Here is a 6,749-nt window from a genome sequence, read left to right on the forward strand (position 1 = left end):
GTTTTTTGGAGGGGAAACCGGGAATGGAGAAAGTTACATGTAAATAAAGAAAATATCAAAAATAAATACAAAAACACTGTTTTAAGAGACTCATGCACCAATATAAATAGTAATAATGTGTGTTAAATGACAACAAAATGACAGGTGATACATATTGAAAGTCAGGATAAGTTAATTTCTCAATGAGTGATGGAGACAATGTGTTCCAATGTGTTTCAGTGTTTAATAATGGGTTGAAATTAATGTAGGAGAGAGTTGAAATACCCTGACTGTTGAAAATAAATTTTAACAATTACTACAGTAGCACTGCTTCCCAAAAATACTGATATAGTAAACCATGACAATGTGAGTATTTCATAGTGCATTGTCCTACTCCAGAGATTATTACAAGTAATTTTTATCAAATATGTAAAACTTAGAAGCTGTGTCTTAGTAGTAGGGCCTATGTTCTGTTCTCCACCATTACCAAACAGCAAACTGACAAAGAGTTCAAAGGAAAGGATTTAGAAAGAAAAGACTGGAACAAACTACATATCACAAAGAACAGAAGATAAACAATAAATAGTAGAAATCTCTTGCAGAAATCAATGCCCTAAGGGGTGGGCATGATGGTTATATCTCATGTGCGCAATCATCTAATATTGCAAGGGTCTGTAGCAAGCAATGGGTAAAGTTAAGGACAGGGAAGATGGACTAAGGACACAAAATGATGTCACCTAAGTGGCAGGAACAAGGAGGCAGAGACCCTCCTATTAAAATTATGTTAAAGGAAATGATGTGGCTAAGAAGCCTGCTTTTCAGTGTTATTTTTCTAAAATTATGACAGGGAGCCCACAAGACACAGTCAGGCCTGCCTCCAATTTGTGCACATGAATGTCCCATAGGGACCTGCAACTTCCCTTCTTTAAACAGAATTCATTATCCTCACCAAGAGTCCATATGTTTGTCCTCAGCACAATCCCAAAATGCTTCCTCTGCTCTTCCTCATTCTCTCACATGGAGTAAGTACTTGGGCCCATCCCATTCCCTGAACTTCTTCCTCTCTGTTCCTGCCTGTCTCTTTGCATACCTCATGTCCCACTCAGACAGCTATAAGGTCAGGGTGAAGGTTTGTTTTGATTTTTGTTTGTTTGTTTTGTTTTTTTTCATCAGATCACAAATGGGACCATCCCCATTTGCTTTGTGAGATAACCTGAACATGTACCACTGCTAACAATGTTCATTGCTGGGCTTCTCGGGAGCCATCTTTCTTTCATAGCATGAACAATTCATGCCAAAAGCCTGGCCATGCTCCAAAGGGGCCAAGAGATTTTACCTCTGCTTTGTTTATCCAGCTCCATGGGCCAGGCTGACCTTCTCCTGTGTGCGTGGTGGTGATGATCGTCAAGTAAGTTGTAGGACTCAGACTTCTTGCCATTCTTAGCAGTCATCCCTCATTGCACTTCAGCTTCACTGTCCTCATTTCACCTCTAATGTACTTCGATGATTGCACTTTAATAGAATTTACAATTATTTTTCAGCAAATATTCTTTGAGTTCCTTCAGGTTACAATTTTTACTTATTCAAACTTGTACCCTTGATATCTTAGAAAGTTCTGAACTATTTCAGTTATAAGTATACATGGTTGAAATATTTAATAAATTAGGAAATTATATATGTATTTGTATACATATTCATACTTTATATACTACAGTATTCATATATTTGTGTATGTCTGTATGTGTGTGTATTATACACATGTGTGTATTACAATATGTGTATATTTCTGGCTTGTGATACTGTAAAACCTCTTCTTTCCAAAGTAATCTACAGGGATAGAGAGCATAGTATAACAATGTACTAAAAATTAATTTGTTCATAAACATGTAAGTACAATCTGTTTGGTTCTTATAATGTTACTTATATGTGCATGATTTCAGAGCTTACTACTTGGTATTAGATAATTAATTGGGAGACTCATCCCTGGGGAAGACTATTTCTCTCCCACTCACAACATTTAACAACAATTATAGAAAAAGGGGCCAGAGGCCATGGATTTGAAAGAGACAAGTAGGGTGAATACATGGTAGGAGATGTCAGAAGGGAAGGGGAAATGATGTAATTACAGTTTAGTTTCAATAATAAAACAATTTAAATGGACTTGTTAAAAGAAATGGGGAGTTGTTTAGTCATAGCAACCTGAGGAAAAAGGCTCATATGGTCAACATTTAAAGTCAGATTGTAGCCTGAGAAAGCCTACGGTATGTGTTCACCTCACAGAGATACCAGAAGATAATGTAGTGTCTTCCTCTGATGAGTTGAGATCTGAGGGCATGATGAGAAGGTCTAAAATGCTTCCACAGTCTTCCATCACACTGCACAGCAATGATGTCTCTTTCCAACTGGAATCATATCACACACAGGGGAGCTGACTCATTCTGGGATGGTTTTTCCAGAGAAGGACCTGACTTCAAGGAATTGGATTCATTTAGAGAAAATGGAGCAGAGTTGATGTTGCCCTGCCAGAGAAGCCCTGAAACACGTCCTTGCTTTGTACTCCCTGCTGCTTTCTCTGACTTCCTGTTTCTAAGAAATAAGACTATTTTTTTAAGGACTAATGTATTTTTTTAAAGGATGTAAGAGGGTTCTTAGTCATTGAATAGCTCTTACAAAATAATATCATGATGAGTTAAGTGAAAATTAGAACCACGTGCCCAAAATTTCCCTGAAAAATACACACACATATCCTCTAAAATGGAGGATGAAAGTGCCAGGAAAAAAACATGTTTTTAATTTGTTTGAGTTGAAAACATTGGAAACATATTTTGAGGAGTTTGCCAAGGATTTTCCAAAAACCATTGGATTTCTCATAAACTCTGAAAGATGTCTTTCTTTTGAGGAATAGCAGGGTTTAAACCAGCTCAGATTCTCCAGGCCCGAACTCCCATTTCTCTCAACTATTACAGTCTCTTTCCACACTTCTTAGTTACTAAATTGGGGTCAAAACTAAATTATGTGTAATGATCACTATGGGAATCGAAAGGAAAAGACTTCATCTTGTTGCCTTTCCATTTCTAAGACAGAAAGAGGAACTGATCTTATTTCAGAGTGGGAGCCAGGGATGCATGCAAAGAAAGCAGCAGTGGCCATCTTTGTAGGTCAGTCAAATGTTAGCAATAGATATGACAGTTACATGGTACCTAGAACTGCCACACACTTAATGGTCAAGTTTCCACCTCCGATTGTTTGATTTTTTTAAGTTTGTATAACAACTATGAAAATTCAGAGCAACAAACCAAAAGAAGTAAGTGTTCTTCAGGGACACCTGCTGTTGGACTCTCATCATCTCTGCTTTTCAGAAGAGAACAGATTCTCAAACCTAAGGATTGATCCTGAGAAGAAAGTTTCAGAGTCTTTACATTGCAGATCTACATCCTACTCAGCCATGGGATGGCGAACTCTCAGAATAATTTAGGAGCAGTATATGAAATGGTGTGAATATGTTATGTGTGTCTAAGTGTGAAGGCTCTTGGTGGAGTAAGGGACGGGAATAAATGACTTCAAGGACAAAGAATAGCTATGTTTTAGTTCAGGAATGTACGTGAATAGAATCCCATACTCTCTGGTTTAATTAAACTAGGGGCCTCAAAACCCAAATCAATTTCTAATTTTAACAGCCATAATATTCTTAAATATACCAGCCATAATAATTCTTTTTCCACACATTATCTTCAAAACATGCTGCCCCATACCAAAGACTGGTGGTCATGTAGCACTACAATTTGGTAATTTGTTTCCCTTTAATGCAACTATCTGGGCCAGAAGTAAGTAAACATTTGATCCAATGGCAACCAATCACAAGAAGACCCACAATGCCTGCATTAAAGAAATCCTGTAAATTCTGGCTTATTCCCAAGAGCCTTGGCTTAAACGACTAAAATGCATCAGTCATTTCTCTCAATTTCTAAAAATCAGCCAATCATTGCTAAGAGCTAATGCTCAGTCTTTACACATAAAGCTGAAACTGGAAGAGCTGTAGGAACCTCAAAATATACTAAAGGATACTACTATACAAGATAGGTAAAGGAAGGATAGTGGTGTCACATAGCTTACAAAGCACAGGAGCAAGCCCTCCCTCTGGTATCCATGGATGGAAAGAATGATGCCTAAGATCCACTTTCATGATCCCAGCTAGGAATTCAAGGACTTGAGGTTCTTTGTTCCTTACAAGATTTTGGTAGCCAATCCATGTAGATCTGAATAATTATGCATTCTAGTTGATATTTCTGTGGGGCTAGGACTTTTATTCATAACTATATATTTCATGATAGAATGTCCTTTCAGTAAAAGAGCCTGTTTCAAACTTTGGTGGCAACCGTGTGAAGCAGGGAGGGAGTCTGCTGAGGCAGGGGTTCCTCCAGTGAAAATGTCAAACCACAAGACAGAGTTCACATACTTAGCTGGTCATCTTCCGCTTTGCTTTTCCATGTGGGTTTAACCTCTGCCTGCCCCCTGAGACATCTTGGGGTCTCATCCTTGTTGAAGTTTACAAAGACTCTCCTGTTTTCCTTTTCTTTCTTTCCTAGTCTCTCTTCTACTAACCTTGAGTGGCTTGGGTTGGGGTCATTTCTCACACCTCTTTGAGCTATGTACAGAGCCCACAGCCTGGCTAGGTAGCAGAATACCAGAGGAATCATAGCATTGTTTTAGTCTAAGAATGATAGTCACAGCAATGGCAGCAATCAATCATAACTATCTTAAACTGTACATATGACTAAGCCTACTCATATATTACTGAGTTTTCACACATTATAAATGAATTTGTTCTAAAATGTGGATATACTGACATGAACCCCTAAACATAACTTCCAAACCAGGATTTGTAATTTTAGCTCTAAATTATTTCTCTGGCTAGCTTTTAGATTTACTACCAGACTTAGTTTTTACTTTATTTTGTATTTGAACAGTCAAAGTCATTTCTTCAAAGTTTTCTGACACTAGCTGCAGATAGCACAGCCATGGCCATGTGATCTAAACCCAGGTTTCACATGCAGTAATAAATTTTCCTTTCCTTTGAGGCCCTGTGTTCTAATAGAACTGGTTTCTAAGCAAGCTATGAATGATCTAACCTTTGACTAATAATTATAATCACCTAACTGCCTATTTAACCAATGATTAATGCAATGCTAACTATGTTCCCAAAAAAATGTGTGTGAAGTATAGAGACTTGAAGATGGCTGAAGTTAGATATCTTTATGTCTTCTGACTCTGAACTTTCAGGAACAGTGTGGGGGGAATGCGACAAGAAGAATTCTCAAAATGGCCCAGTACTTTACAGTTTATAGCAGCGGTCTTCTTCATCTTCAAATTGGAATTGCCTAGAACAATTTAAAGCAACGAATGTCCATCTTACCCATAGAGTTATTATTTATATCTTTGAGGATTAAGGCTTTTAAAATGTCCCCTTGTGACTTTGCATTGCAGCATTTGGGGACCTTGCATTTCATATGTGTCTACCACACTGCCTAGCCAATGCAGTGTCTAGTAGGTACTGTTGCACATCTTATATCTGAATTAACCAAGCAAATGCATTGGCTCTGTAGTCAGCTATCCTGATTACTATAGTCATGAAAGATTTGATAACATTTTGTATTTGTAAAACACAAATAAGAACCTGTCTGTTAGGAGTCTTTGGAATTTTAAATTAAATATAGTTTTACCACTGCTTTGAGCAACAAATGTATTAAGTGGGTTTTTTTTAATATTTATTGTGTTTATTTACAGTACACACATATTTAACAGAAACATCCTTTTAAGTCATCCACAGTATCCAAAATAAATTTGCTTCAGTGATTTTAACCTAATTCAAAGAAGCAATTGTTCAATATGATGAATATATATTTTAGTATGTTTATACTAATATTTAATATATTTATATCATTAACTATAATATTTATACAAAATATTAAAATTAATATTTAATCAAGCGATGGCTAGTTATACTATCGCTGTGCACCCAGCTCTGAAGTTTTGAGCTTCCTTTTCTTTTATTGGTGATTTACTTATTCTATTATTAGTAATATTTATTTTGTTATTATTAATGCTTTAGAATCAACTGTAATTCAAATTTACTTATTGAATCCCCTTAAGTCGGAACCAGATCATATGTTTAGAGTCCTTTTCAGATGTCTTTATCCTACCCTGCACTACTCCAAATCATAGAAAACAGTGTTATATCAGGATATGCGTTACCGTGAAAAACTCTGTTTTTATAACAAACTTCTTATTCCATTTTTGAAAGTGGAGGATCACTGGACTCCAGGGTGGACCTGAAACATCAGCATCTAGTCTGCTTCAACCATTCCACACGCACTGATAAATGACTTATTATTGGAAGTAGGAAGAATGCTGCCCTACACATTTATCAAGTTGAACTGATATAGTAGGGGCACGTGTGTATTAAAATCATATCAGAAAAGCCAAGTCCAAGACATTATTGAACATGTCAGAAAAAGGAAGGCATGCTCTTCGTGTTGCTTCTGCCTGTGACCCTCTCACCTGGCCCACATAAAGTGGTACAATAGATGTCTAACAGTCAGATTATTATCCTGATATCCCCTGTGTATCAAAGATGGACAGGCAGAGAATTCCTCTAAATGTTTTATAAAGTGTTAGTTATTATTATTTAACACTATCATAACTACAATTGCATTTCAATTGTATCATCCATTTCTTTTTAAAAAAAAAATCTTTTATTGCATTATGATGAG

This window comes from Mastomys coucha, unplaced genomic scaffold (assembly GCF_008632895.1).
Source record: "Mastomys coucha isolate ucsf_1 unplaced genomic scaffold, UCSF_Mcou_1 pScaffold14, whole genome shotgun sequence".
Taxonomy (NCBI): Eukaryota; Metazoa; Chordata; class Mammalia; order Rodentia; family Muridae; genus Mastomys; species Mastomys coucha.